The following is a 20,449-nucleotide window of genomic DNA, read 5'->3' as shown; positions in this document are numbered from 1 at the left end:
ATCATCTTTTGGTTTCTCTTCATTATTTTCACATTTTAGTCTCCTCATTAAATGATATTCCATCACTCTTTTAAAGTGTGCCATCAGCTTTTGGTTGGACTCTGACTAATACATTGGTAGTGGGGAATAGGAGAAACTTTAAGGTAGTACTAGGAGGATGGGATAAACTTCTGGAGAGAGATCGGAAGAGAAGGGTTTCAAAGCTTTTTATGGCGTTCTATGAATATAACATGACTTTTGTATGTGAATGACTCTAATACCGTCTTAAATTGCTTCTTAATTATTTAGTTGAGTTCCTGTTTCTTTGCATACACAACCAGGATTGAACAGGGCCAAGCAATATCTGGGATTTATATGACTAGAAGATACTACTAGTATCCATCTGGATTGATTATATCATACTAGAACATTTCGCTCATGGCATTAGGAATATCCCAACCCAGTGCACACACTAAGTTTCTATTGAAATTCAATGCACTGCTATGGTGTGTAATTCATTTTTATTGTCAAATAGAACAACATTGTTTGACTTTTTGATATTTCCTTTTATTATGAAACAGAAATTGGGGAAAGCCCAATAATTTCTTCAGGAACAAGTAATTCAGTTCATATTGTTACATATAGATTCAGATTGTTATGTTTAAACGTAAATAACTCTAAAAGTGTACATGAGGCAGCTGACTGTTGTCCATCACTGTAACATTTTATATATCTGAGAATTCAGATCTCACATAGAATTATCTGCCTCAGAGGGATCCATTACTGGCCCACGACAAATAGGACAGGTTGTGTGCTCAGACAGCCAGTGATCAATGCAGTGATCATGATACTCATGAGAGCAAGGTAGGATGCGTAGTGTGTTGCCTGTGGTGTACTCTGTGATACAAATGCTACAGGCTTTAAATGCCTCATTCTCTCCAAAATATCTTAAAGCCAAGTTGTCAATCTGTGCTTTGGTAAGTCCTGTTGGTTCGTATGGGTCATCTTCATTTAGTAGGAAAAACTGATCAAGATTAAGGGAGGGCCAAGAGTCACTATCATCAAATATTATTGGGGACATTCGTCTACCTTCTTGCCTGGTCTCTGATAAGCCTGCTGATAACCTTCTTTCTTCACTGTCTTCAAACATCAGTGAGCTAATTTCTGAATCTTCATCACTTGAGCTAGAACTGGACAGAGGACTAGTATGGTAGCTAGATATATAATTGGGGATTGAACCTGAAATCAGTGTGAAACTTGAATCAGGATCATATCTAGCATTTGAAGCAGAAGTAGGTCTACTACTACTACCACTAGGTCCATGTCTTTCATTTGGTGACTCTGTTCTTTTCATGTTTTCACTTGGAGGTGAGACACTATGCTCTAAATTACTGCCACTGTCCATAAGATTACTTGAGTTACTAAATCCTGTCATTGTCTGCCATAATGTACTCTGAGTTGGAACAGATGTTGTATCACTTAAACTAGTATTTAAAATTCTATGAATGGGATTTCTGATGGTATTGACATAAGCACTCTCATTGGCCTCATCAGAATGTGAAAACATTGGCTTCAGTTCTTCTTGCTCACTTTCTGAAGTGGTAGTGTTGTTTGGTGAGTCAGATGTTAACTGAGTTCTACTAATTCTGCTGTCTCTCTGAGAACATGCTTGACAATGAACTGGTCCTACTTCAAGATTGAAAGGTGTGGTTGGATTTGTTTCCCTCACTTCCCAAGATTCACTACTGCACATTGTGTCTGAATAACATTCTCCATGAACAGCATTACTAGTTTCAGAAGTTTCAATAAGACCCCTATTTTGCAACTCATGTCCAGGCATTTGCTGTCTCAATGTTTCTTCATGCCCAGTTCTAGAAAAGTTATCATTCTCACTTATGAGAGGTTGTTTAAAAGTCTGAGATGGTGTATCTTCATTAATTCTTTGAAAAATTTCCCACAGTGAATGTGGAGGTGACCAACTGTCATTCCTTGCTCTGGTTCTCCGATAGACTGGGCTCATACTTTTTGCCCTTCTCTGACTTCTTGTCGGTGGGACTTCCATTAATGTTTCCGTTGCATCTTGTTCTGATGTAGATGGTCTTGTAAGTAGTGACTCAGATTGTGGATTTTCCACTTGCCTTTGGCTGTCTTCCGTATCTTCTCTTCTGGAAAGTTTTGCAGATGCTACACATTCATTCTCTGGATTTGAGTTTTCGTCATCAAGGTCAAGATTTATTTCTAAGCTGAATCTGAGCTCATCACTGTTAGCACTAATTTGGCTCTCTTCTCTCCAAGACTGATTTTCTTTTTGTTCACTTGTCACATTTTCAGTTTGTCCGAAAGTGGTAAGCCAGTCTAGTGGAGAGTCATCACTAGACAGATTATCTGAAGCATCTCTTCTATCTGTTAATTAAAAAAAGGAGGGGGAGAGGGGCCATAAAAGAACTACCAAAAATGGAACCATCATAAAACAGCACTCTGAAACTTTTTTTAAAAAGCAAACAAAAATGAGAACTTAAACACTCAGATGTTTTCAACTGATTTCACATTTACAGAGTTAATATTTTAAAAGCTTTATTATCTAGATTTATTAGTAAAGGCAGGGAAGTTTCAATTCCATCTGAAAAAGAGTACACTACTCCTAGATAAATTTAGAGTCTGTTTTTCAATATTACATCATAAACACAGCCCACTGTGGGAGGACTGTCAAGAGACAACAGTTTTTTTCAGTCAAAACACCAAAGCAGTTAAACCAGGTAAACACCAGTTAAGGTACAGTGCTAGTATTTTAATTCAATTGGTATTATTGTCTAATTCTCATTAGTCTCCAATATTACTGCTCCTAGGCTGTTATATGCTTTTAATAATGTATAAGTTGTTTTAAAATACAAGATTATTGCCCCAATATAAACAAAGTTTATAGGTTTAAAAGTATTTGAATTTTGAATACTTCTTAATATTACCAAGATTTTTAATTGGCATTAAGCTTAAAGTCAGATCAAATGAATAGACTGAACCTAGTGTGGCACATATAAGACCATATTCCAGAACCAAAGTATTATAGTATCCTCTTCATTCGATAGTAAAATCCTCTATTTTACACTGAGAGAGAAGGCACTAGATCTAAGGTTCCAGCAGGGTTTCTCAGCCTTAGAACTATTTACATTTTGGCACTGGGCAATTCTTATTTTGGGGCACTACCCTGTGCATTGTGTCATATTTGGCAGCATCCCTGGCCTCTGCCCACTAGATGCTAGTAACACCCATGCCTCCCTCTGTGACAACCAAAAACATCTCCAGCTATTGTCAAATGTCCCTTGGGGTGGGGGAGAGCAAAACTGTCCCCAGTTGAGAACTACTTGATTAGAATATAAAATATTTCTTTTTGCCTTTTTTTTTTTTTAACACATCTATATGGATAGAGAGGGTTTCCCTAATAAGTCAGTTGGTAAAGAATCTGCCTGCAATGCAGGAGACCCCCGTTCAGTTCAGGAAGATCCACACTGGAGAACGGATAGGCTACCCACTCCAGTATTCTTTGGCTTCCCTTGTGGCTCAACTGGTAAAGAATACACCTACAAAGCGGGAGACCTGGGTTCCATCCCTGGGTTGGGAAGATCCCCTCCACTCCAGTATTCTGGCCTGGAGAATTCCATGGACTGTATAGTCCATGGGGTTGCAGAGTCTGACACGACTGAGCGACTTTCACTTTCATAGAGAATATAATTTGGGACATAGGAGGGACTTTCCATTGAGGTACAAAACCATAAAGCAAACAAAAACCAACGGTCTACTTCACACTGTTTCCCAATTAAAACAATCCAAATGTGAATCAGGAAAAAACAAACAAACAAAAAAACCCTACTCTGGCCTTCTCACCGCAAACCAAGTAAATGTCAGTTCTTTTTTTATGAGAAGTTCCTTACCAAGTAATTTATGCCACTTCTGTATATTTACTATTTACTATTATGAAGTGATTATTTAATACTATAAAGTTGCTTTCTCATCCCATCCTATTCCCCCCAAAGAGAAATATACCTGTATTTTCATCTGAGTTTTGTGGTAGGTTTTCTTTCATTAATTGAAGCCTCTGCCGCAACTCTTCTTCGGTACTTTCACCTAGGGGGCCGAGCAAATTGTTGTCCCTCATAAGTATGTAATCTTCTTCACTCAGATCACTTACGAATTGGAAGTAATCATCTTCTCGAGCCAATCGGTCCTTCTGACCTCTGTGTCGGACCGAAACTCTGTCTTCTTCATCGTCGGAATCTGAGCTTTCCATCTCGATGAACAACTGAAAAATTATCTGAATTTCATGACATACTGCTGAAACGCAAAAGCCGCTGTCAGGTAGTCTTCAGCTTCTGCTTCCGCCCGGGAGTGACCGGAACACGCTCAGTCAGATAACCGTCCGCCTGGGTTTCCTGCTGCTCCGCTACTCCACTATTGCATCTCAGCTCCGTAGCCTCTGGTGAGGCAATAATTGTCTGTACCTCATAACTTGCTTAGACGTTGCCTAGGCATCCATTGTCTTCCTTATGTAACTGAGTAGGTTGGGTGTCATTTCATTCAAAAGCAGCCAATATTTCTGAGGGTTTATAATGTACCAAGCACCATCCTTCACCGTCTGCCCCACCACCACCACCTCCACCCCTCCCCTGCCCCCGCAGACTATTCTCAGGCTTTCAGAAAGCTTTTTCATTCACTACATTTAATACAACAACCTGCTTCAAAATGCCATGCCAAAGTCAGCCTCATTAAATGTAGCATTTCTCATTTTTAGGGACCGAGGGACCGCTGCCTTTTCTCCTCGTGAATTCCTCAGATCGTAGACTCTCACTAAGAAAGTAGTTCACAATTTTTGATAATTCCGCAGGGTCTTAGTTGAATCTCTTCAGTGTGTCCTCTCCCTTTTAACTCTTAATGGCTTCGTCTTGATTATACGACCCCTCAATCCTGTTTCAAACAAACAGAAAACACCAAAACTTGGGCAGGCTTTTCTGTTCATCCAGGGAATTTCTTCTCCACAGAAGCATTCGGTTTCGTTTTTGTCCTTGTGTCTCTTGCAAACGAAACTAGTCAGACTATCACAGGAACTTTGAAAAATGGATCTGTCTGTGATAGTTATTTTACCTGTGGTAATGAGTACCAACTTTGCTGATTTTGCTCCATGTGTCTTAGTGCAACCCGTATGGCTGTATTTATTGGTGAAAATAAACCAACGCTTATTTGTAATGCTACCTGAAGGAGACCTCTGCGATTTTCTGGACTCGTCAATACTACCAGCCCCACTTAACACGTGTTTGAAAGTTTTTCATTCAAATTATTCATGTAAAGACAAGATTTGGCTACTGAATTTGAGATTATTTAATTTGACTTATTTAATAATTAGTCGATCCAACATAAACTGGGTCAGTTATTGTCCTAGCTCTAGAGATATGTCAATTGTTGGAGCAGTTTGTACTCCCAAGTTAGTGGGAAACACCATCTAAAAACTATCACAATACAATATATTTTAGAATAGATTTATATATGCCTTATTGTATAAGTACAGAGGATTGTGCAACAATTATTTATTGGCATTTCACAGAGGTAATATATTTAAATCTGAATCTTTAAATATACTTATTAGTTTCTATAGATGGAAAATGGCAGTTATGTGCTGGTAGAGAAAAGCTCTGTCAGAAAAAGTAGACTTGAAAGACCTTGGCTTATTTGAGCAACTGTGGCCACAATTTTGGGGTAGGGGTGGAAATATGGAATTAATCTCAGAAAGGATAACTGACACAAGCTGTAAATAGAGTTTTGATTTTTTAAATGTAAGAAATAGGATACTGATTAAGATGTTTTGGTATATTTTGAGAAAAAGTAGTGAATTTTATTTTTGCTTGCTTAGTGTCCCTGTAACAACTTGTGCTAATAGCATCCTGATTTTCATGGTGGAACAACTCATTCTACAACACTAGTCCAGTTGGTTTAGGTTTAGCTGAATTCACTACCATGGCTAAAGGAAAGGACATATGATGCAGCCATGTCCAATCAGCATGTCTCAAATTGGTTATGGTAATTGGTCAAAGCATGAGCATGTGAACAAAAGTACATTTAAGAGCTAAATCTGAAATGTTAGCTAGAACTACTGATAATGAGAAATCCTTTTCCACTGAGGTTAGTTACAAAGGTAGTAAGATACAAACATAAAGATACTTGTGGCTATGTTATATACCGAGAATGAGGAAAATTGGCATAAATAGACAGAGGAAAACAAAGATTCAGAAAGAACAAGATATTTGAGGAAAAAAAAAATGAGAAGTACCTGAAGCTAGATGTGCCTTAGGATTTTTAGATCTTTAAAACAATGTATTTCATTTGTAAAACTATAAGCTTATGATTGGAAAACTCATAATAGTTGTCTAGGAGAGTGATATGATTGTTGATGATATAGTAGTAGTTGTTAATTCCCTCAGTCATGTCCAACTCTTTGTGACCCCAAGGACTACAGCATGCCAGGCTTTTCTGTCCTTTACCATCTACCAGAGCTTGCTCAAATTCATATCCATTGAGTCGGTGGATAGTTAGATGTAAAAAAGAAATTTGATAGAGGGGAGGTGGTCAGGGAATGAGTGAAATAGGTGTGGGAGATTAAGTAGTACAAACTTCCAGTTTAAAATAAAGGAGTCAAAGGGATGAAATGTACAGTGTGGAGAATATAGGTGATAGTAATGTAATATCTCTGTAGGATGACAGATGGTAACTAGGCTTGTGATCATTTTATAATATACAGAAATATCTAGTTTCTACGTTGTACACCAGAGACAAACAGTGTTGTAGGCCAAGTATACTTCAAGAGACAAACAAACAAACTCATAGAAAAATAGATAAGATTTGTGGTTACCAGAGGTGGGGGGGGGTGGGGGTTGGATGAAGGTGGTCAAAAGGTGCATAATTCTAGTTACAAAATAAATAAGTATAGGAATGTAATGTACATTAGTCATGTTGTATATGAAAGATGTTAAGAGTAAATCCTAAGAGTTCTCATCACAAGGAAAAAGATATTATTTCTCTTTTATTTTATCTCTATATGAGGTGATAGACGTTTGCTAAATTTATCATGGTTATCATTTCATGATGTATGTAAGTGTAAGAGAACAAAACTTGCCACCCCAAAATGTTTCTTTGGCATGTAGATTATTTCAAGCTGGAGGAAAAAAATCTAGGCCCAAAAGTCTCAGGAAGAAAGTTTGACCTTGCTCCTAACTGCCTAAAAATTTTACATAAAGGGCCTATTCCCCAGTAGAGCTATCACCAGAGATATCTACAAAGAATATGGCTAGTTGTGGTGGGGAAAACACAGCAGAGCCTAGAGATCTAAGACAGGTCTGTGTCCTATTGTCTGCATGGCCCATTTACCAAACATTTCCTTTTCTGTCTTTATATGAACCACTTTGCTTTCCTTTGAAGTCTCAAATACTATCCATGACATCCTCTTTTGTCTTTAGTTAAAGATGGTATTTAAGTTGAGGGTTTCAGCCATATGTTCATGTTTTTAAACTTTGATTTTTTTTCTGGTTAATTTGTCTTATGATGTTTTACTTCTTAGACCAGCTGGAAGAATCTAGATGGGTAAAGGAAAATTTCTTACTGCCCAACATAATTCAAATCATTATGCTGTGTGCCTTTAACTTAGTCTTAAACATCAATGTCAATTATATCTCCAAAACCTGGTAGAGAAAATAAATAATTTATAATTAAGTTGCCATGTAAAACTTATTTGTTTTTGTCCAGCCTATAAAATTAATATGTTCATATAATTTGAATTTAATTGGATTTAGTTTTTTATGAAAAATAAGAAAACAGAATATTTATGGCATTCATTAGTTTAATAAGTATTTATTAGGCATTGAAATTGTGTAAAGTTGAAAGAAATAAGCATTTTCATTTGATTATGAGTAAAATGTAGTTATGACATATTGATATAATGTTAATATTGTGAATAAATTTCCTACATCTTTGTACCTTGAGATCCTCTCAAAATGTCCTTATATTTGCATGCATTTCATTTATTATACAATGTATTCTGATACTTTGGCCCAGTAATACTCATTTAATTCTTATATGAAGATAAAATATCCTGAGGTGAAGTATCAGTGAACGTTTGATTTATATTAAGAAACAGAATGACCCTGGTGGGAACTAAAATGTCTTTCACTAATACCTTAATAAAGAGTAAGATAATGTTTTATGACCAATTAGCTCCCTAGTGGGATTTTAAGGATGCCTAAGTCAAGAGATACCTTGAGTAACAGGCAAATTTGTCCTTGGAGTACAAAATGAAGCAGGGAAAATGCTAACAGAGTTTTGCCAAGAGAACACACCAATCATAGCAAACACCCTCTTCCAACAACACAAGTGATGACTCTACACATGGACATCACCAGATGGTCAATACCAAAATCAGATTGATTACATTCTTTGCAGCCAAAGATGGAGAAGCTCTATACGGTCAGCAAAAACAAGACCAGAGCCAACTGTGGCTGAGATCAAGAGCTCATTGCAAAATTCAGACTTAATTGAAGAAAGTAGGGAAAACACTAGACCATTCAGGTATGAAAGTGAAAGTGAAAGTAGCTCAGTCATGTCCAACTCTTTGCGACCCTATGGACCCTATGGAGAGTCCATGGAATTCTCCAGGCCAGAATACTGGAGTGGGTAGCCTTTCCCTTCTCAAGGGGATATTTCCAACCCAGGGGTTGAACCCAGGTCTTCCGTATTGCAGGTGGTTTCTTTACCAGTTGAGCCACAAGGGATGCCCAAGAATACTGGAGTGGGTACTGAAGAGGACTATTCCTTCTCCAGCAGATCTTCCCAACCCAGGAATAGAACGAGGGTCTCCTGCATTGCAGGCAGATTCTTTACCAACTGAGCTATCAGGGAAGCCCAACCATTCATGTATGACCTAAATCAAATCCCTTACCATAATACAGTGGAAGTGACAAATAGATTTAGGGGCCCATTCAGGTGTGACCTAAATCAAATCCCTTACGATTATACAGTGGAAGTACAAATAGATTCAAGGGATTAGATCTGATAGAGTGCCTGAAGAACTATGGACAGAGGTTCATGACTTTGTACAGGAGGCAGTGATCAAGACCATACCCAAGAAAAAGAAATGTAAAAAGGCAAAATGGTTTTCTGAGGAGGCCTTAAAAATAGCTGAGTTAAGAAGAGAAGCTAAAGGCAAAGGAGAAAAGGAAAGAAATACCCATCTGAGTGCAGAGTTCCAAAGAAAAGCAAGGAGGGATAAGAAAGTCTTCCTCAGTGATCAATGCAAGGAAATAGAGAAATACAATAGAATGGGAACGATTAGAGATCTCTTCAAGAAAATTAGAGATACCAAGGGAACATTTCATGCAAAGACTGACACACTAAAGGACAGAAATGGTATGAACCTAAGAGAAACAGAAGATATTAAGAAAAGGTGGGGAGAATGCACAGAAGAACTATACAAAAAAGATCTTCATGACTCAGATAACCATGGTGCTGTGATCACTGACCTAGGGCCAGACATCCTGGAATACGAAGTCAAGTGGGCCTTAGGAAGCATCACTACAAAGTTAATGGAGGTGATGGTATACCAGCTGAGCTTCTTCAAATCCTAAAAGATGATGCTGTTAAAGTGTCACACTCAATATGCCAACAAATCTGAAAAAATCAGTAGTGGCCATAGGTCATTTTTCATTCCAATCCCAAAGAAAGGCAGTGCCAAAAAACGTCCAAACTACTGCACAATTGCACTCATCTCACGTTTTAGCAAAGTAATGCTCAAAATTCTCCAAGTGAGGCTTCAACAGGATGTGAACCGAGAACATCTAGATTTTCAAGCTGGATTTAGAAAAGGCAGAGGAACCAGAGATCAAATTGCCAATATCCGTTGGGTCATTGAAAAAAAACAAGAGAGTTCCAGAAAAAAACATCTATTTCTGCTTTATTGACTATGCCGATGCCTTTGTCTGTGTAGAGCACAACAAACTGTGGAAAATTCTGTAAGTAAGGAGAATACCAGACCACCTGACCTGCCTCCTGAGAAAACTGTATGCAGGAAAACAACCAACATTTAAAACCCAACATGGAATAATGGACTGGTTCCAAATTGGGAAAGGAGTATGTCAAGTCTGTATATTGTCACCTTACTTATTTAATTTTTCTCAGAGAATATCATGCAAAATGCCAGGCTGGATGAAGCATAAGCTGGAATCAAGATTTCTGGGAAAAATATCAATAACCTCAGATATGCAGATGCCACCACCCTTATGGCAGAAAGTGAAGAGGAACTGAGGAAAGAGAAAGAGGAGAGTGAAAAAGCTGGCTTAAAACTCAACATTAAAATAAACAAAGATCAGGACATCTGGTCCCATTACTTCATGGCAAAGAGATGGGGAAACAATTGAAACATTTAGAGACTCTTTTCTTGGGCTCCAAAATCACTGCAGATGGTGACTGCAGCCATGAAATTAAAAGACATTTGCTATTTGGAAGAAAACCTGTGACCAACCTAGACACCATATTAAGAAGCAGAGACATTACTTTGCCGACACAGGTCCATCTATTCAAAGCTATGGTTTTTCCAGTAGTTATGTATGGATGTGAGAGTTAGACCATAAAGAAACCTGAGCACTGAAGAATTGATGCCTTTGAACAATGATTTTGGAGAAGACTCTTGAGATTCCCTTAGACTGCAAGGAGATCAAAGAAGTCATTCCTAAAGGAAATCAGTCTAACTATTCATTGGAAGGACTGATGCTGAAGTTCCAATATTTTGGCCACCTGATTCGAAAAACTGACTTATTGGAAAAGACCCTGATGCTGGGAAAGACTGAAGGTAGGAGGAGAAGGGATGACAGAGGATGAGATGTTTGGATGGCATCACTGACTTAGTGGACAAAAGTCTGAGCAAGCTCCGGGAGTTGGTGATGGACATGGAAGACTGGCATGCTGCAGTCCATGGGGCTGCAAAGAGTCAGACTCCACTGAGCGACAGAATTGAACTAAACTGAAGTTTAGCAAAGTCTTCATTTGCATGAATAGGTGTGTACTTGTGTGTGTGTGTGCATATATGTGTGTGTGTTATATTTTAAAAGTTTTAATATGTTTGGTTAGGGTAATAACCAGTAACCACTAGTCAGATCTCTTTTTCAATGAGCTTGGTTTTTCGGTTATTATTTATTTATTTATTTATTTTTTTAGATTCCACAATTAAGTGAGATAATAAAGTATTTGACTTTCTCTGTTTTATTTTCAATTCTCACTGCCCAATTCTCTTTATCTGACAAACTGACTAAATCAGTTGTAGACAATAACTATTGTGTTATAGGACTTCAAAGTTTGAGATAAAGTGCATTCATACTACAGAGAAACTTACAAAATTTCAGTGAAATAGGTCTCTGTTACTAGGATCCAGCTGAGCTACTCACTGAAAAAAAAAATTTCTCAAACTATTGTTTGGAGTCTTGTTTTTAATATTTCTTCCTAAATATCACAATTGATGTTACCAAACCTCATTTCAATTCCCTGTATCTAAAGGCAATATAATGAGGCATTCAATATACAGGAAAGAGGACTGGGTTGAGAATTTAGAGACCTGGGTTTAAGTCTAATCATTAATACATTATTTACCCAAATACTTACTATTTCTAGACTCCAGTTTCTTAAATTCTAATATGTGAAAATTGAATCGATTTTTCATGGTTTTATTTAGTCAGTTTCTCAGACAAAGAGAATTGGGCAGTGAGTGAGAATTGAAAATGAGACAGCGAAACACAAATATTTTATTATATCACTTTGTGTGGAGTCATAAAAAAAAAAAAAAAAGACAAAGCTGAAATACCAAGCTCCTTGAAAAAGAGATCAGACTAGTGTTTACCAGAGGTAGGGGAAGGAGGGGTGGGAAATTAGAGCTATGTGGTCAAAAGGTACAAACTTCCAGTTATAAGATAAGTAAGTAGTAGGGATGTAATTTTGGAGAAGGCAATGGCAACCCACTCCAGTACTCTTGCCTGGAAAATCCCATGGTTGGAGGAGCCTGGTGGGCTGCAGTCCATGGGGTCGCAAAGAGTCGGACACGACTGAGCGACTTGACTTTCACTTTCCACTTTCATGCATTAGAGAAGGAAATGGCAACCCACTCCAGTGTTCTTGCCTGGAGAATCCCAGGGATGGTGGCGCCTGGTGGGTTGCCGTTTAAGGGGTTGTACAGAGTCGGACATGACTGAAGTGACTTAGCAGTAGCAGCAGGGATGTAATGTACAACATGACTATAGCTACCACTGCTGTATGATATATAAGAAAGTTATTAAGAAAGTAAATTCTGAGCATTCCCCTCACTAGGAGTAATTCTTTTCCTCTCTTTTCTTCTTTCTTTTGTTTTTGTTGTATCTATATGAGCAGATGGATGTTAGCTGGACCTATTGTTGTAATCATTTCTTGAGATATATAAATCAAACCATCATTCTGCATGCCTTAAGCTTATACAGGGATTATTATTTTTCAATAAAATTGGAAAATAAAAAAAGAAAATAATGTCTGAAACAGAGTGTCAAATTGGCAACCATGAATTAAAGAGGAAAGGTTGAGTGGGGCTACAGTTAGGACCATTTATCTCAGTAATGCTGAGATAAATTCCAAAGTCAAGCTAGGATTAACTGTCTCCCAAAATATTCATTCAAAGCCAGTAAGTTAAAATAGAATATTGAGCCAAAGAAGACAATTCAAAAAGATTCAGAGCAGAGCCACAGTAAAGTCATACCCAGCTTGGGGATCAAAGCCATAAGGTAGTAGCAGATGTGTGTGACATTGGTTTTAACTTGCTAAATTATATTTATACCTTGGATCTCTGAAAGTTGATACTTAATTATTTTGATAACTTTGTTTAAAACACATGTGAGATCTATGACCTCAATTATCTTTTCTGTTTCATACTTTTATTAATGAGAATATAATCACAACAAAATTTTTTGAAACACCAGGAAAAATGTTTGTTCAGAAAAATACAGTACATACATAAACAAAAAGATATAGAATGTTATTAGCACTTAGAAAATAACAAATTCTTAGCATCTTTCATATTTAAGTTTATAACTGAAGATGGTCAGATTGACCACTTTGGGTGTGAAAGGAAAAAATAAAGACACATTTACTTTTAAATTCACCTGCTAGATGTGTTCACTGTAGGCTCCCTTATATATGTGAGGCCTGGGCCTGAGTGACTGCAAGTACAGTTGTCAAGCTTTTTAACAAACTGGATAACCATTTGTTTCTGCACAGCACATTATCTTTACATAGGAGCAATCAGCAGAAAACATGAAGTAGCCAAGCATTCTGTACTACAAAACACCAACTTAACAGTCAGCCATCATTGCCCAACTGTTGTACAACTGAGTCTACTGCACAAAAATACATGAAACTAGAAATATGTTTGATAAATAATTCTTTAAAAAATTATTTTCACCTTAAATTTCTCTGTATCGATGCAGATCCAGATTACCATTTAAATCCAAAGGTAAATAACACATGTACATACACTTATAATAACTTCAAGTAGGTCTTTATTTTTAAAAGAATGATGGCAATGAAGAGTCAATCACTAGACAGTCTTTGAATACTCAGAAAGAAAAGGCTACACACATTTTCTTAAGTCTAGAGGCCACAAATTAGACAACAATCTGTTTACTTTCAAAGAAAATGCAGTATATAAAGATAAATGAAACTTTACCTCCAATATTCAAACCAATAACAAAGTTGTTCATCTCACTAACTTAAAAGATATATGAATAAAAGAAACAAAATACCATTATGAAATGAATTTTACCACTTGAGGCAAAATTCGAAACAAGTAAAAAGTTACACAATGTGTTAAAGAATAACCTTTTCAACAGATAGTAGGTAATTTCAAAGCCTGTCTGATCACCTGAGATGTTGATCTTCTCCCCCGCTGTCCCCCTCATTCCCTTCCACACCCCCCCCCCAACTTTCAGGTTGTTCGTAATAAATAATTCTTTATTATTCTAATATGACACCGCTCCTTCCTCTTCTGGAAACCTGGAGGGATTTTTTGATTGTCCTCAGGACCTGTACTTTCTTCTTGGTGGAAGGCTTCTGGATCTACACCTAGATGTGGTTGCTGAGGAAGATGTGGACTCCGAGGAGGACTTGGTACTTCCAGTGGAACTTGATCTCGAGGATGATGGAGAATTATCACAGGAGCGAGATGGAGACTTTGAGCGGCTGAAGTGAGATCGGGCCTGAGATGGCGATCGGCTCCTGGTGTTGGACCTGCGGCAGCGACCAAGCCTCGGGCTGTGGCTCTGGCGTTCTTGACTCTGGGGAGGAGTTTCCTGGCTGCGGCCTTGGTGGAAATCTAGGAGGCGACCATGGCGTGCCATCTGCACCCGCAGAACATGGCCATCTAGCATGACCCTGTCTAGGGCGTCCATGGCCTCCTCAGCGTGGTGCTTGTCGTGGAAGTGGACGAAGGCAAAGCCGCGGGACTCTTGAGTGAAGCAGTCCCAGGGGATGTACACATAGCCGATAGGCCCATACTTCTCGAAGATGCACCTCAGGGTGCTGTGAGAGATGCGGTCGGTCAGGTTGTCCACCTTGAGGGAGATCAAGTCGCCCACGTTGGGAGGAGGACGACTGTAATTCATGACCTTTGTGAGCTAAGCAGAGAGCCCCCTGAACTGAATTCTGAGCTAGCTGCAGTCTGCAAAGGCTGCAAGGACGACGCAGGCACTAAGTTTGCCTTGGCTTTGTTCAGCCTGAAGACTGTGCCTCTTTGCGTCAGTTGACCTCAGCCGGTGGCTGCTTATTGACCCCCGAATGTTGAGCGTTCTGTCTGCGTGGATTGTCTCCAGAGCTGAGACTGCTGGAGGAACAGCTCTGTACCAGTTTTCCTTTTTTTAAAGTGAAAGTTCATGACTATAACATCATTTTATGACTTTTCCTGTATATGTCTAAACACCCAGTTTTAATTATGGGCAAAAGTATATATGTATAGATGTAATTATGTGACTAAGTACATGGCAGTGCTGATTCATGTATGCTAAAACCATTTGTTCACTTTGAAGACAGAAACAAAGTTTCAAAACAGATCATGAACAGATAGGTTGATTCAGTAACACTAACAGACCATGAGAGCCACCTACAGGGTATGAGTTCTAATCAGAAATTCAGTATGAGAGCTCTTATTCTGCTTGAAAAAAATAAAAAATAGAAGTCAAAGTTATGATTTGTCATTCCAAATTACATAATTGACTATAACTCAGATTAGGTGGCTCAGACGGTAAAGCATCTGTCTACAATGCAGGAGACCCGGGTTCAATCCCTGGGTTGGGAAGATCCCCTGGAGAAGGAAATGGCAATCCACTCCAGTACTATTGCCTGGAAAATCCCATGGACAGAGGAGCCTGGTAGGCTACAGTCCATGGGGTCGCAAAGAGTCGGATACGACTGAGCGACTTCACTTTCACTTTCACTATTAATTTTTTAATATAAATTTATTATTTTAATTGGAGGCTAGTTACTTTACAATATTGTATTGGTTTTACCATACATAAACATGAATCCACCACGGGTGTACCCGTGTTCCCCATCCTGAACCCTCCTCCCACCTCCCTCCCCATACCATCCCTCTGGGTCATCCCAGTGCACCAGTCCCGAGTGTCCTGTATCATGCATCGAACCTGGACTGGCGATTCATTTCACAAATGCTATTATACATCTTTCAATGCCATTCTCCCAAATCATCCCACCCTCGCCCTCTCCCACAGAGTCCTAAAGACTGTTCTATACATCTGTGTCTCTTTTGCTGTCTCGCATACAGGGTTATCATTACCATCTTTCTAAATTCCATATATATGTGTTAGTATACTGTATTGGTGTTTTTCTTTCTGGCTTACTTCACTCTGTATAATAAGCTCTAGTTTCATCCACCTCATTAAAACTGATTCAAATGTATTCTTTTTAATGGCTGAGTAGTACTCCATTGTGTATATGTACCACAGCTTCCTTATCCATTCATCTGCTGATGGACATTTAGGTTGCTTCCATGTCCTGGCTATTATAAACAGTGCTGCGATGAACACTGGGGTACACATGTCTCTTTCAGTTCTGGTTTCCTCGGTGTGTATGCCCAGCAGTGGGATTGCTGGGTTGTATCGTAGTTCTATTTCCAGTTTTTTAAGAAATCTCCACACTGTTCTCCATAGTCGCTATACTAGTTTGCATTCCCACCGACAGTGTAAGAAGGTTCCCTTTTCTCCACAGCCTGTCCAGCATTTATTGCTTGTAGACATTTGGATAGCAGCCATTCTGACTGGCGTGAAATGGTACCTCATTGTGGTTTTGATTTGCATTTCTCTGATAATGAGTGATGTTGAGCATCTTTTGATGTGTTTGTTAGCCATCTGTATGTCTTCTTTGGAGAAATGTCTATTTAGTTCTTTAGCCCATTTTTTGATTGGGTCATTTATTTTTATGGAATTGAGCTGTAGGAGTTTTGTATATTTTTGAGATGAATTCTTTGCAGTTGCTTCATTTGTTATTATTTTCTCTCATTCTGAAGGCTGTCTTTTCACCTTGCTTATAGTTTCCTTTGTTGTGCAGAAGCTTTTCATTTTAATTAGGTCTCATTTGTTTATTTTTGCTTTTATTTCCAGTATTCTGGGAGGTGAGTCATAGAGGATCCTGCTGTGATTTATGTCGGAGAGTGTTTTGTCTATGTTCTCCTCTAGGAGTTTTATAGTTTCTGGTCTTACATTTAGATCTATAATCCATTTTGAGTTTATTTTTGTGTATGGTGTTAGAAAATGTTCTAGTTTCATTCTTTTACAAGTGGTTGACCAGTTTTCCCAGCACCACTTGTTAACGACATTGCCTTTTCTCCATCGTATATTCTTGCCTCCTTTGTCAAAGATAAGGCATCCATAGGTGTGTGGATTTATCTCTGGGCTTTCTATTTTGTTCCATTGATCTATATTTCTGTCTTTGTGCCAGTACCATACTGTCTTGATGACTGTGGCTTTGTAGTAGAGCCTGAATTCAGGTAGGTTGATTCCTCCAGTTCCATTCTTCTTTCTCAAGATTGCTTTGGCTATTCAACGTTTTTTGTATTTCCATACAAATTGTGAAATTATTTGTTCTAGCTCTGTGAAGAATACTGTTGGTAGCTTGATAGGGATTGCATTTAATCTATAAATTGCTTTGGGTAGTATACTCATTTTCACTATACTGATTCTTCCAATCCATGAACATGGTATATTTCTCCATCTATTAGTGTCCTCTTTGATTTCTTTCACCAGTGTTTTATAGTTTTCTATATATAGGTCTTTAGTTTCTTTAGGTAGATATATTCCTAAGTATTTTATTCTTTCCATTGCAATGGTGAATGGAATTGTTTCCTTAATTTCTCTTTCTGTTTTCTCATTATTAGTGTATAGGAATGCAAGGGATTTCTGTGTGTTGATTTTATATCCTGCAGCTTTACTATATTCATTGATTAACTCTAGTAATTTTCTGGTGGAGTCTTTAGGGTTTTCTATGTAGAGGATCATGTCATCTGCAAACAGTGAGAGTTTTACTTCTTCTTTTCCAATTTGGATTCCTTTTATTTCTTTTTCTGCTCTGATTGCTGTGGCCAAAACTTCCAAAACTATGTTGAATAATAATGGTGAAAGTGGGCACCCTTGTCTTGTTCCTGACTTTAGAGGAAATGCTTTCAATTTTTCCCCAGTGAGGATAATGTTTGCTGTGTGTTTGTCATATATAGCTTTTATTATGTTGAGGTATGGTCCTTCTATTCCTGCTTTCTGGAGAGTTTTTATCATAAATGGATGTTGAATTTTGTCAAAGACTTTCTCTGCATCTATTGAGAGGATCATATGGCTTTTATTTTCCAATTTGTTAATGTGGTATATTACATTGATTGATTTGTGGATATTGAAGAATCCTTGCTTCCCTGGGATAAAGCCCACTTGGTAATGGTGTATGATCTTTTTAATATGTTGTTGGATTATTATTGCTAGAATTTTGTTAAGGATTTCTGCATCTATGTTCATCAGTGATATTGGCCTGTAGTTTTCTTTTTTTGTGGGATCTTTGTCAGGTTTTGGTATTAGGGTGATTGATGGTGGTCATAGAATGAGTTTGGAAGTTTACCTTCCTCTGCAATTTTATGGATGAGTTTGAGTAAGATAGGTGTTAGCTTTTCTCTAAATTTTTGGTAGAATTCAGCTGTGAAGCTGTCTGACCTGGGCTTTTGTTTGCTGGAAGCTTTTTGATTACAGTTTCAATTTCCATGATTGTGATGGGTCTGTTAAGATTTTCTATTTCTTCCTGGTTCAGTTTTGAAAAGTTGTACTTTTCTAGGATTTGTCCATTTCTTCCAAATTGTCCATTTTCTTGGCATATAATTGTCGATAGTAGTCTCTTATGATCCTTTGTATTTCTGTGTTGTCTGTTGTGATCTCTCCATTTTCATTTCTAATTTGATTGATTTGATTTTTCTCCCTTTGTTTCCTGTTCAGTCTGGCTAATGGTTTGTCAGTTTTATCTATCCTTTCAAAGAACCAGCTTTTGGCTTTGTTGGTTTTTGCTATGGTCTCTTTTGTTTCTTTTGCTTTTATTTCTGCCTTAATTTTTAAGATCTTTCCTTATACTAACTCTAGGGTTCTTCATTTCTTCCTTTTCTAGTTGCTTTAGATGTAGAGTTAGGTTATTTATTTGACTTTTTTCTTGTTTCTTGAGGTATGCCTGTATTGCTATGAACCTTCCCCTTAGCACTGCTTTTACAGTGTCCCACAGGTTTTGGGTTGTTGTGTTTTCATTTTCATTCATTTCTATGCATATTTTGATTTCTTTTTTTATTTCTTCTGTGATTTATTGGTTATTCAACAGCGTGTTGTTCAGCCTCCATATGTTGGTATTTTTACTAGTTTTTCTCCTGTAATTGAGATGTAATATTACTGCATTGTGGTCAGAAAAGATGCTTGGAATGGTTTCAATTTTTTTGAATTTACCAAGGCTAGATTTATGGCCCAGGATGTGATCTGTCCTGGAGAAGGTTCCGTGTGTGCTTGAGAAAAAGGTGAAATTCATTGTTTTGGGGTGAAATGTTCTATAGATATTAATTAGGTCTAACTGGTCTATTGTATCATTTAAAGTTTGTATTTCCTTGTTAATTTTCTGTTTAGTTGATCTATCCATAGGTGTGAATGGGGTATTAAAGTGTCCCACTATTATTGTGTTCTTGTTAATGTCTCCTTTCATACTTGTTAGCATTTGTCTCACATATTGTGGTGCCCCTATGTTGGGTGTATATATATTTATAACTGTTATATCTTCTTCTTGGATTGATCCTTTGATCATTATGTAGTGTCCTTCTTTCTTTCTTTTCACCACCTTTGTTTTAAAGTCTATTTTATCTGATATGAGTTTTGCTACTCCTGCTTTCTTTTGGTCTCTATTTGCGTGGAATGTCTTTTTCCAGCCCTTCACTTTCAGTCTGTATGTGTCCCTTGTTTTGAGGTGGGTCTCTTGTAGACAACACATATAGGGGTCTTATTTTTGCATCCATTCAGCCAGTCTTTGTCTTTTGGTTGGGGCATTCAACCCATTTATGTTTAAGTTAATTATTGATAAGTATGATCCCATTGCCATTTACTTTATTGTTTTGGGTTTGAGTTCGTACACCCTTTTTGTGTTTCCTGTCTAGAGAAAATCCTTTAGCATTTTTGGAGAGCTGGTTTGGTGGTGCTGAATTCTCTCAGCGTTTGCTTGTCTGTAAAGCTTTTGATTTCTCCTTCATATTTGAATGAGATCCTTGCTGGGTACAGTAATCTGGGCTGTAGGTTATTTTTGTTCATCACTTTAAGTATGTCCTTCCATTCCCTCCTGGCCTGAAGAGCTTCTATTGAAAGATCAGCTGTTATCCTTATGGAATTCCCTTGTGTGTTATTTGTTGTTTTTCCCTTGCTGCTTTTAATATTTGTTCTTTGTGTTTGATCTTTGTTAATTTGATTAATATGTGTCTTGGGGTGTTTCACCTTGGGTTTATTCTGTTTGGGACTCTCTGTGTTTCTTGGACTTGGGTGATTATTTCCTTCCCCATTTTAGGGAAGTTTTCAACTATTATCACCTCAAGTATTTTCTCATGATCTTTCTTTTTGTCTTCTTCTTCTGGGACTCCTATGATTCAAATGTTGGGGCATTTAACATTGTCCCAGAGGTCTCTGAGATTGTCCTCATTTCTTTTAATTTGTTTTTCTTTTTTCCTCTCTGATTCATTTATTTCTACCATTCTATCTTCGATCTCACTTATCTTATCTTCTGCCTCCATTATTCTACTGTTGGTTCCCTCCAGAGTGTTTTTGATATCATTTATTGTATTATTCATTATATATTGACTCTTTTTTAGTTCTTC

The 20,449-nt window shown here is 37.7% G+C and overlaps 2 pseudogenes across 1 annotated transcript; both read right to left on the bottom strand.

Annotated features, from left to right (window-relative positions):
* Positions 1-480: 480 nt before the first annotated feature.
* Positions 481-4,339, bottom strand: LOC147340097 (E3 ubiquitin-protein ligase RLIM pseudogene; annotated as a pseudogene). The gene has a single exon (XR_015159025.1). The product of XR_015159025.1 is annotated as an E3 ubiquitin-protein ligase RLIM pseudogene (transcript).
* A 9,754-nt stretch (positions 4,340-14,093) lies between these two features.
* Positions 14,094-14,678, bottom strand: LOC147340096 (serine/arginine-rich splicing factor 2 pseudogene; annotated as a pseudogene).
* Positions 14,679-20,449: the final 5,771 nt, after the last annotated feature.

Source organism: Bos grunniens, chromosome X (genome assembly GCF_055505025.1).
Source record: "Bos grunniens cultivar Pamir isolate PY7600 chromosome X, Bosgru_T2T1.0, whole genome shotgun sequence".
Lineage (NCBI taxonomy): Eukaryota > Metazoa > Chordata > Mammalia > Artiodactyla > Bovidae > Bos > Bos grunniens.
The sequence above is the reverse complement of the archived record's forward strand: the minus strand, read 5'-3'. Positions and strand labels throughout refer to the sequence as shown.